This window comes from Fukomys damarensis, unplaced genomic scaffold (assembly GCF_012274545.1).
Source record: "Fukomys damarensis isolate Sample0158 unplaced genomic scaffold, DMR_v1.0_HiC HiC_scaffold_33, whole genome shotgun sequence".
In the NCBI taxonomy this organism is placed as follows: Eukaryota; Metazoa; Chordata; class Mammalia; order Rodentia; family Bathyergidae; genus Fukomys; species Fukomys damarensis.
This window is the reverse complement of record NW_022900945.1, coordinates 1,951,495-1,963,101: the sequence shown is the minus strand read 5'-3', so window position 1 is coordinate 1,963,101 and position 11,607 is coordinate 1,951,495. Positions and strand designations below refer to the sequence as shown.

The window sequence follows — 11,607 nt, the reverse complement described above, 5'->3', positions numbered from 1 at the left end:
GCTGGGTGAAACAACATTTTGGGTTCATTCTACCCTCAGAGATGTGTAGCTGACAACATCAGCAGCGCCTACCCTGTTCCCACTGCATTTGCACAGCCAAGTCAGAGAAGCACGACTGACTCCCTGCCAGGATTTCCATGCTGGAGCACGCATTACGCTTTATTTTTATTTGAAGGCATAAGAATTGTAGGGCAACCATGGTAGGTAATTGCAGGTCTGGGTGTTGATATATTTTGCATTTGCTTTTCAGTCTAAATACTCACTGCCTTCTTGATAAACTTCAATTAATATGCTTTCAAGGACTCGGAATGCAATTTTCTGATTAAACACAAACACCAGACTCACACCAATCCATTAATTTTACATAGATTGGATTTTAGTGTCTGCCACCAGTTAAGTGTGAGAAGCAGGACTTCCAATAATCATTTCACACTTAATACGAATAGATGTATTTTTTCGATTCAGCCCAAACCTAACGCCCAGGACAGGAGCGCGGTGGTGGCTGATGCTTCCACGTCGGAAACTGCACAGTGCCCGAGGAACCGCTCAGAGCCTCGGCCACCCCTCCTCAGAGCAGGCTTCCTGGGAACGACCCCTCTCCCTGCTGGGCTGTCACCCTGTCCTGGCAGAGGGGACGCAGAGATCCACGGGAAGCAGCGCTCCACTCTTGATTGTACGTCGGTGAGGTTCCGACTGGGCTTCTGCCGACGTCACAGGCGTGCGCTGCAGCCGGGTTCAAAGGTTAAAATGCAGCTGGGTCACCGCTGGGCTCCGGGTGGGGGCCGCGGTCCGGACCGCCGGTCCTCCCAGGTGGGTTTCAAAGGAGAAAAGCCGGGGACTCTAATCTCCTAGATTGGGGTTCCTGTACCCCCAAAAGACGTCCAGAGGACCTGCAGCGGGAGGCACCCAGGCCCCTCCTGGCTTTGGCTCGTGGCAGGGAGTGAGAGCTCCCACCTGCAGGGTGTTCCCCGATCCAGGGCGTCTAAACTGCACTGGTGGGAAGGGCCTCCTGATGCCAGGTTGAAATACAGCCGCTCAGCTGGGCAGGTGGTACAGCTCTGTAATCTCAGCGCTCTGGGAGGCCTAGGCAGGAGGATCAAGAGTTGCAGCCCAGCCCTAGTCCTTCATTTGAAGGCGGAGCTTGCTGAGAGCCAAGGGGTGGGGGACAGAGTGCCTTTCTTCCCAGGGCAGTTTGCACAGGCCTCCCACAGCCTCTCAGCATTAGTAAGAGCAGGAAGACGCAACGGCTTAACGTGTGCCGGGTCTCTTCTCAGTCTTTCAAACCTAGCCACTCTTTGAATTCTCCCAGTATCCCAGTGAGACAACTTCTGTGATCTTCTCCACCTTATGGGTGAAGAAATGAAGCATGGAGCAGATCGGATTTGTCCAAGCACTGTAGGTTGGTTGTTCCTAGTTAAGGAAATCTCAGAAGGGAGAGAGGAGCGAGGCAGAGAGACGGACAGAGACAGAACGGAGGGTGGGACGGAGCGGGGAGGGTTGGCCAGGAATCCGCTGCGGAACGGAAAGTTGAGCGCAGACTCAGTGTGCTTGTCGGGAGCTGCCCATCCTGCTCAGGGTGGCTCCTCCGCCTCCTAGACAATCGGTCCCCTTCCTTCTGAAGGAAAGGAGGAAGCCAGGAGGAGAAGGGGAGGAGGAATCACTCGGATATGTTGGAATGGGTTATCTTTGTAAGTCAAGCGATTTTTCTCGCATAACAATTTTTTTGTTTTGTTTTTAGCAATTGCGTTATTTCCTGCTAAACCTCTCTCTGATTCCCCTGTATTGGGACGTAAGGTCAGCTGTGGAAGAAAAGAGGAATTAAAACATTGCTATAAATCATAGGTAACACGGAACCTGCCATCAGGCTCATTACAAAGCGTGCGGCTGCGTGTCGTATGCGCCAACTTCCCATCACTGTAACCATCACAGAGCCATCAGCTTAAAGAGAGGAAAGGTTGGTGCTGCTTGTGGACGTGGAGGTGTCAGCTGTGGTGTGTTCGCTGTGCTTTGGGGCCTGTGGTGCAGGGCAGGGGCTGCACCCTGCATACCAGCTGGGAGGCCAAAACAAAGGTGGCTTGGGTCCCCCATCCCCTGCTAGGGCATCCCCTTGGTATCCCACAATTCCCCAGGACCCCAGCTGAAGTGGCTCAGACCCCACGTGACCCCGCAGTCCACAGGGCTGCCTGGCCCTCCCCAGGCCTCGCCTGTCTCTGGCTGAGCCTGTGCCATGCAGATCCACCCCTGCTCCTGGCCATTCTGCCCTGAGGGATCTCAGGCGCTGACCCAGGGCCAGAGCTGGTGGGGAGCTGGAAGCCCAGGAGCTGCGCCATTGTAAGGCTGTTTTTAGCAAGGTGGGTGGGGCAGTTGGCATCAGCTCAGAGGAGCGGTGTCGGTGAATCTCAGCTAACTGAGCAGATGAGGAAGGAGATGGCCGCTTCTCAGGCCTCCCTAATGGAACGATTAGCAAATTTTCATGTCAACTAACTCCTGTCATTAGCGGAAGAGGGCTGTGGCAATCACTGCCAGTGTGAGCAGACTCCAGTGCTCTCGAGCAGGGACTCCATCACCCGGATGTCAGCTTCTGTCCAGGTCCCCGGGGCGCCTGCCACCCCTCCTGGAGACCCTGGCTTCCCAGCGAACTGCGCGCATCTCTGCTGCTCTGAGAAACCTGCTCGGCCCTGCCCACAGGCTGCCCACTCACCGGAGTGGAAACTGAGGCTGCGCGGCTGCTTGACCGCCACAGGCTTCAGAGAGGATCCAGCTGGCAGAGGCCCAGCCGAGTCCAGCAGCACAGCCCGAGCCACCATTTCTCCGTGGCTTTCTGTGTGCCATGTCTGTCCTTTTTTCTTCTTACTCCCTTGCTTTCTTCCTTTCTTCCTTTTTCCCTCCCTCTCTCCCTCCCTCCCCCTCTTGTTTCCCAGCGACACTCCCTTTTCCCACATATTTCTGCCTCCTTCCGAGTCTAACAAGGCGAAGAGCTGGGTGGTAGGATCAGCGGAAACCACTTCTGTTTCTGAAACTCAACATAGTCCTCTCATTCAACAAATTTTTACCGAGGGGCTACGATATTCCAGCGACCTGCTGGGAGCTTGAGATCATGATGCATAAGCCAGAGCCCCAGAGCCTCAGGGAACCTTCCAGGTCCCCAGATTTGGTCCTCTTTTACTTGTAGGTCTTATCTGGAGCCCTTTCTTGTCATGCACCCCACACTAAAATCATCACCACTATCCAAACTCACCACGAGCTCTCTCTCACTCTCCTCTCTCTTTTCTCTGCCTTATCTGCCAGTCTTCTCTGCCTGGATGTCTGTCCTTCTGCCTCTGACATCAGGTGAACTTCTATTTTAATGTTAAGACCCTTGGACACCACCTCCTCTCTCAGCCTTTCTTCCCTGGCAAAGCTGGCAGCTGCATCTTTCTTGTTGTGGAAGTTTGATCACACCTGTGGTGAGCACCCATGATGCCTGTGCTGTCATTGTCTCTGTTGGTGCCACCTCATGGCTGAGCTGGGCTGCGGGTTACTGAGGCCAGTGGACATTTCTGGGGAGGCTGCTTCGGGAGCATTCAGCATAACAGGAGGAATCGGAGGAGTCAGAGGGTCCCCTGTGGAGATGGACCCAGCCTTTCCATCCTCCGTGGCCGCTGCTCTTGGTTCGCAGTCCAGGGTAAAGGGTGGACAGAGGGTGACAGGTCCATAATAGATGGAGAAACAGTAGATAGGGGCTGAGACCCACAGGTAGATGATGGTAGACAGACAGACAGGCAAGCAAGTAGAAGCAAGACTGAAGATGCAAATCCCCAGTTTCTACCAGGAGAGCGTGCTGTCCTCTGAGGCAGGAAATATTTTTAGTTTATTCTTATGTCTTTCTCAGCACCATGAAAAATAAGGACTCCATGCATTTGTTGAATAAATAAAGTCCCACATGTAAGGCTAGGTTCATTTTGTTTATCTGTGTTAATTTGCTCCTTCGCCCATCTGTTTTCCCTCCAGCGCATGCTGGATGCAGGCACTGAGCCCTCCCACGGCCACGCTGCACACTAAGGACCCGGCCGCAGTGGGCCGCAGTCAGGACGTGTGGCTCAGCACCATGCAGTGCCCCTGGCCCATCGTGGGTGCCTCAGATCCCTTGCAGATTGGATTATCTGTCAAGCTGGCCACGGAGCAAGCTCACAGCAGCCTGCCTGCTGCCTCTGCTACACGGAACCGAAGACGAGGGGACGTCTGTCACGTGAGATTCGACGTGATGGCATGAAACTCTCCTACACACATCCTATACGCCATAGAGTAATCAAATCAGGATAATTACTCTTTGTTTGGCCAACATCCAAAACTTCTCTTTAGCTGTCTGGAACATGCAATGCATTGCTGTCAGCCGTCTTCAGGCCACCACGTGAGTGTGACACACAGGCCGTGGGATTCCGTGCCTGGGTCTGTGTCCCTCCCTTGCCTCTTGCCTCTCAGCTTGGAAATCACAGTGCTTACCGCCTCCCTGGGCAGTGGAGTGGTTGTCACAGTGGCCCCCGGTGGCTTTGCCCCCCATAAGAACACTCGGGTGGACCCCGAGTTCCCCACACAGGGGCCACTCTCTCAGAGGCACCCAGATCACTGGCTGACACAGGTCGAGCTGCGCCTCCAACCTGTGACTGAGGTCCGACCTCCTCACCACCACACAGGCCACACTGCACTGAGAGAGGTCGCGAGACGAGGCCCAAGGCAGCCAGGGACCCAGCTTCCCACCGGGCTGGCCCAGCCTCGGCCGTTTCCACACATGGGACGCACTACTGCCAGTGAACAGGTCAGCTAAGGCCCCTGCAGATGCGCTGCCCTGGCGACTCCAGCCCCTTCTCCTCTGACCCCGGCTGGCGGGGCGGGGCTTCTCAGAAGTGCAGGGGCTGCATCACAGCGGCCCAGCCACCGGCAGGGAGGCAGGTAGAGCACCCGGCTCACCGCTGTTTCCCTCCCTCCTCTTCCCGCTGGTCCCTTGTCCCGGGTGCGTCCTAGTCGTCCTCTGTTCGCCCCGCGAGCCACCCCTTTACCCTGTTCCTTGATCTTGGCTTGAGGAGCATTTTCTCTTAGGTAAACGAGACTTCCTTTTTTCACAAAACAACAGAGAAAGGACTTCACTGGCCGCAAGTGCGTTACCTCTGGGGCAGGACGGCCCACGAGAGAGCACTCTGTGCTCAGCATCCCAGCACTCCTACAGTACCGAGGTGGGCCTGGGGGCAATGCCGAGGGGAGGGAGGCACTTCTTTAGCAAGGAGATTCTACCAGCAGGAAACAAAGAGGAAAATCAATATTCCCGTGTGTAGGCCAGGGCAAGTGCTAGAGCTGTGCAGGTCATTAAAGAGCAATGACTACAAATAAAAACCAACGCCTCTCATCATTAGTAGTAAAGTTGCTGTTGAGTTTTATTCCTCTCATCAGGAGATGGACATAAATTTCCACACAGGGCAACATGGAAAGTACACTGACTTCCAAGTCTTGAACACAGAAGACTGAAAATATCCTGCTTAGAAACTGTAATAAAATTTTCTAATAACAGACATATTCTGGGTTGGGTTTTTTAAGGAGAAAATGACGTTAATAGCACGGTGATGATGATGGTGGTGATGATGATGGTGACCGCAGTGAGGATCTAATGGAAAGACGGGCCCGATCCCAACCTGAGAGGAAACAGTGCCAAGCCCGAGCCAGTCAGTGGTCTGGGCAGCGGCCCTGCCCACTCCTCCTCAGTTTTTCTGCATCTCTTTTTTCTCAAAGTCTGTGGAGCCACTCTCGCCGTGGGAAGCACCGGACACGGGGGTGGGGACACCTCGATCTCAGGCATTGGGATGACAGCGGCTCACCCTCCCTCCCTGTGAGCACCCAGGCGGGTTTGGTGAGTGTGTCCCTAGTTTAAACTCAGCACGGCGGACACCGCAGTGTTGGGTTGGCAGGGCTGGGAAGCCGCCAGCCTTTCCTCTGTGGCGCAGGTGTGGGGGCCTGGATGGCCCGGGGTGTGGCACTTGGGAGCCTCTCTTTGTCGTTGCCCCGGTAACCAGAGGACGTGGCAGTGACTTTGTGTGTGACGCTTCCTGGCCCTCTGTGTCTCTTCTTTGGTGAGATTTCCATTCAGTTCTTGGCCCTTTTTGAAATCAGGTTTTTCATTCTCTTGTTGCTGATTTGTAAGAGCTCTTAGCATATTTTGGATGTCTTTATCAGATGCGTCTTTTGCAAATATTTTCTTTCAATCAGGGACTTGTCAATTTACTTTTCCTATAGAAGTTTCCTATCTGGCTCAGGCTTTCTGGATTCCTACAGCCTTCTTTGGTTTTCCTATGCTATGTTGAGAAGCAGTTTGAGGGCCTCTCCCTTCCTCCACATGCTTTGTGTGTGGCAGAGTTCACTTTTACAAGTTGTCAAACTGCAGGAAGCTTTCTCTTTTACACCCAGAGGACCGTGCTGTAGGCTGTTATTTTGTGCCAGTAACACCTAAAGACAAGTTTCTGAAATTCCTGAGCCCATATGTCGTAAGCAGCTCACCTGTAACACATCGCATTTACACTGAGTTACAGCTTCACTTTCACCCTAGCAATGAAGCAAAACTAAGTAACAACAATACAGTCTATTCAAGGGGCACAAGAGATGTCAGGTACACTATACATTTTCAAAAGTAGTGACTGAATTATTAGGAAAATAACAATTGAACAATCAGGACAACACATTAACTGGAGATCTTTGCCACCCAGCTGGGGACCATTGCTATTCTGTGGGTGGACCCTGTGCGGGTTCCCATGAGCTTTGCATTTTGGAAATATCGACCTCCACATTCGAATTATTTCTCCCCTCTGATTTTCTGTCTCTGCCTGGCTTCTCACTTTTTGGCTTCAGATGCATCTATTTTCACTCTGTTTACTAATTTCGGTGTGGTGGCCTTTGTCTCTACACTGTAAGCTCAGGGTCATGGTATCGCGGCATGCTTGCAGGATTTTGTTTCTGCAGATTGAATTCTTTACCCACTGCCCATTCCTTTCTCATACGGATGAGAGCAAAGTAGAACAGAGTGAGGCGGACACTGCCTTGGTGGTGATCTTCCTAAGCTTCTGTTTCCTTTTCTGTTAAATGGGGGAGTCCTGGTTCCCACCCAAGGCTTGTGAGGAGGCCTGAAGCGTCCTTCCTGCAAAGAGCAAGAGTTCCCAGCGTGAGGACAGGAGGATGGTGGCAGCTAGGTGTGGTGGCAGCGGGTGTTTCCTTGTCCTGGCTCTCTCTTCTGTAAGATGGGAATCATCAGTAGCACCCAGTTTCAGTTAACTTCATTGTTTTTAAAGTTACTTTATAAGCTGGGTATGGTGGTGCACGCCTGTGGTTCCAGCACTTGAGAGCCCGAGGCAGGATGATCCAGGAGAACAGAGCCAGCCTGAACTACACAGTGAGACCCCATCTCAAAACAAATACATACATAAAATAAAGAAGAAAGATTCTGAGTCCCTGTGTGGCCCAGGTGCCCACAATGAGGGGCTTTTGCAGGCAGCGAGGCCAGGTGGGTGGAGTTTACACAGGACCTTCTCAGGCATTGGCAGCAAGGGCCTGGAGCGCACTCAGTCTGCAGAGTCAGGTACGGACGCAGAAGGGCCCCGGGGCCTGGGCAGGCTGAGGCAGGACGCCTGAGCCTGGATGTCTTCTCTAACTGCAGAGGTGATGCATGCTCATCGGAGAGCCCCAGGGTAACAGGAAGGAGAGGGAGAACCCACCTCATCCAAATCCTCGGTGCCAGAGAGACTCGCTGTGGTTTTCTGACTTCACTGGTACAGCCAGGTGTAGGTGTGCGGACGTTGGAAGAGAGACAGACAGACAGACACAGAGATGAGAGGGGAGAATCTACGTTCCTTTCTCTCCCCTGACCCTGCTAATGATTAACATACCTGAGCTTCTCCCTGTGTCCAGTGGAGATTCTTTGATTTCAGCGAAACTTAAGAGTTGGCTCAAGTTCGGCAGACTCTGTGAACGAGGACTTCCAAGGTGGTTCTGACACCTTTCAGAGAAGGAGGGAAGCAGACTTTTTCATACCGGTGAGTTCCTTTATGCCTCCAAGGGATTTCTAGCTGCCTGGCAGGTGGCAGTGCCAGGATGTCTAGGAGAGGGACGTGGCTTCTAGGTGGTCTGTGCTCACAGCATGGGTTTGCTCACGATCCTTTATTACTCTATTACTGATCCATGCCACAGACACAGTGGGCCTAATCTCTGACCTCAGAAACGTGAGCTCAGAGTCCTGGAAAGCATGAGGTCAGACCCAGCCTAAAGGCTCAAGGCTGCGACAGGCAGAGTGCGGGTTTGCAGTGCATCTGAAGATCCTCGGGGTAACCGGGGCTCTGCGCTGCCATCGCGCCTGCTCCTGTCTGCACCGTCTCCCGGGGCCCTCCTGGCCCTGTGTGTGCGGATGAAGTGACTCAGGTCACACGGGAGGGGGGCAAACCCGGCTCACACTAGTCCTTCCATCTCCTGGGCATCCTGCTCCTGGGCATCGCAGATGATGGCTTGGAAGGAGGGTCCTGCGCTGTGGATTTCAGGACTCCAAGAGTGGGAGTGGAGTCGGACGTGTGGTGGCAGCCTGCGCTCGATAACAGCTTTGAAGAAGAGGCAGGGAAACGCCAAACTCCCAGGTCTGCAGGGTTCCTTTCTGGGTTTTCCTTCTCACCGGTCCACCTCTAGCTTTCACCAGCTCTTCAGGGGATGAAGAAAAAGGGGGAAAGTGTGTGGCAGGCAGGCTAGGGCAAGGAGAGGCAGAAAGACGTGAGACTGGAGACACTAGGAGAGACAGCCCTGGCCGGGGCAGCCCGTGCCCACGGAGCTGCTGGAAGAGGCACAGACCCAGACGCTGCCCGCAGTCTGAGGCCCGCACCCCAAGCCCACAGAGTCGGGGAGCAGCAAGCCATCCCTTTAACATAACTTATTTTAGCTCCTGGCCGGGCTCCCACCTCTGAACTCACGTGTGTGCTCGCACCTGGGGAAACGGCTCTGCTTCCGGGGCAACCCAGCAACTGTTACTGGGAGGAGTGAGGAGCCTCGGGGGTAACTTATGCCTCTTGTTACGGTTCCAGTTGAAGTTACCAAAGACAACACAGGTGATCCTGATCCCACACTGGGAAGCCCTGGAAACCAGCAATAGCATCACTTCCCAGCCTGGGAGCCGAGAAAGGAGCAGGCAAAGCCCAAGCCGGGAGTTGGCAGTCATGGGGGTGGCACAAAGTGAGGGAGACCTGAAAATCCATGGCCTCTTACTGACAAGAATATGTTGTCAAAACTCTGGAGGAAGGGAGGATGACAGCCTTCAGGGAATGATTTTACTGTTTTTGAGACTGGGTCTTACTATGTAGCCTGGGCTGGCTGTAAATTTGCGGCTCTCTGGCCTCAGCTTCCTGAGACCTGAGATTACTGGTGTGTACCACCATGCCTGGCACACCTAACTTTACTGGCTAAATTTTACAGCACACCTACCTCCCTGCAGGCGCTTCAGGCTCTGGCTGGCTGGGACAGTGGCTGTCAAGCTAACTGGCCACAAGGTCACCTTGCTGATTCTGGTCCAGCTGGGACTGGCACACTGCCCTGGATCTGCTTTTCTCTTTTGGGTGGGTGGAGGAAGCAAGAGATATAATTTACATACCACAAGGAGGTCCAATTTGGTGGCTTTTGGTATATTTATGAGGGTGTGCAACTATCTACATGAACCATTTGTCACAGTTCATGTCTAGATGTCTCCAAAGCCTCAGATACTCAGAGGCAGGGCTTCCTAAGGCCATTGGATCAGGAGGGGGTGATAGCTGACTTCCTGTTAGGTGATTGGATCATGAAAGCAGACAGCTGACTTCCTGTCAGGTGATTGGACCATGAGGGCTGACAGCTGACTTCCTGTCAGGAGGCGGGCCTTGTCTGAAGAGCTAGTCATGGAGGCATGGCCTAGAAGGGTTGGCCTCCCTCCTTCGCTCCTCCCTTCTCTCTCTGCTTCCTGTGTGCCATGACCTGAGCAGCTCTCTTCGATCAAGTCCTTCCAACGCATCCTCCTGCCTTGGACTGAACTCTCTAATAACTCCCCGTTTACATTTTGAGGGTCAAGTATTGTGTCCCAGTGGCAAAGAAAATGACAGAGACGCCATCATTACCTCATTCTTTGAAATGCTCATCACCCACACAGTGGAATTGCCTATTGTAGACATTTCATCTAAGTGGAATCATATACCATGTGGCCTCTTGTGTCTGGCTTCTTTCATTTATTTAGTATAATGTTGCTGATTCACAGTGTAACAGGCATCAGTTCTTTCTACTACTGACGAATGTTCCACTGTATGAAGGTTTCCTTTCATGTGGGAATGCTCTTGGGCTGTTAGGAATACTGCTTCTATCAGTATTCATGTACAAGTATGTGTGTGAACGTGCACCTTGGATTCTCTTGGGTATTTACCTAGGAGTGGTATTTCTGGGCCATATGGTTAACTCTGTGTTATCTCTATTAACCATTAAACTGTTTTGTACACGATGTCTCATTGTGGTTTTCATTTCAATTTCCCTAATAACTAATGATGTTGAGAACTTTTATGCACTCATTGGCCATTTGCCTATCTTATTAGAACACTGTCTATTCCAATCTTTTGTCCATTTTTTAAAAGATTGCCTTCCAATTATTGAGCTGTAAGAATCCTCTATATAAAGCAAAACCTTGGATTGTGAACAACTTATTCTGTGACTATTCTGTAAGATAAGCAGACATATCTCATAAAATTTAGCTTGATAAATGAGTGTTGTCTTGCAGTACGAGTATGAGGTGCTGAATACCACATGACCACAACTGAGCCAATGGCTCTCTCTCCCCTTCTCACTGTGGGATTATGGGTGATTATCTCCCAACAGTAAGAGGTTGTGGGGCTGGGGATTTAGCTCAGTGGTTGTGGAGGAGATGTTGTAGAGGAGGAGGAGAAAAAGGCAGAGGAATCTCTCAGTTCTCACGAGATTAGGGAAGCGTGTAAAATGAGGGGAAACTGCAAAATTGTGTAGAAAACATTACCAGAATAAGGCTGTAGCAGTGCAAGCCATGGACCTGTTTAGCAACAATGTCACATTTCCATGGAATCCTCAAAAGGAGGCAAAAGCAAATGTCACTGGATAGCTTCCATGTTGCACAAGAAAGAAGAAGATTCCACTGAGCCAATAGACAGCAGCGATTTTATTGTGAAAGTCTCCTGCACAGTGCCGTCCTCTCTCTTCTCTCCCTCACACCAACCACGCAGGTTTTCAGAGGTAAGTGCAGCTTAATTTGTTAATTTTTCTTTATATTTTGTACTTTCTTTAGTATTTTGTACTATATTGCGGTATTTTTATATGAGTATTTTGGGGTTGCAGAACAAATCGTCTGAGTTTCCATTATTTCTTATGGGGAAATGTGCTTTGATATATAAGTGTTTTGTATATCAAGCAAATTGATATTAGTGTGAATTGTAAGCATGTTCCTGAAATGAATTGTGTCCTCAAACCAAAGTTCTACTGTATTCTGAATACTATGTCCTTAACAGATGATTTGCAAATATTTTCTCCCATTCTATGAGTTATCTTTTTTTTTTTTTTTTTTTTTTTTTTTTT

At 51.4% G+C, this 11,607-nt stretch overlaps 1 long non-coding RNA gene across 7 annotated transcripts; it reads left to right on the top strand.

The window, feature by feature from the left end:
* The first annotated feature begins 736 nt into the window (after positions 1–736).
* Positions 737–8,072, top strand: LOC104848867. 7 transcript variants are annotated; one of them, XR_776562.2, is made up of 8 exons: positions 758–810; positions 1,310–1,399; positions 1,739–1,954; positions 3,991–4,390; positions 4,674–4,929; positions 5,111–5,210; positions 5,761–5,878; positions 7,673–8,067. It is a non-coding gene; the product is annotated as an uncharacterized LOC104848867 (long non-coding RNA). The 7 variants fall into 7 exon arrangements; XR_776563.2 differs by having other exon boundaries at positions 1,843–1,954; positions 5,111–5,878; positions 7,673–8,072; XR_002024747.2 differs by having other exon boundaries at positions 1,310–1,395; positions 1,843–1,954; positions 5,111–5,878; positions 7,673–8,071.
* Positions 8,073–11,607: the final 3,535 nt, after the last annotated feature.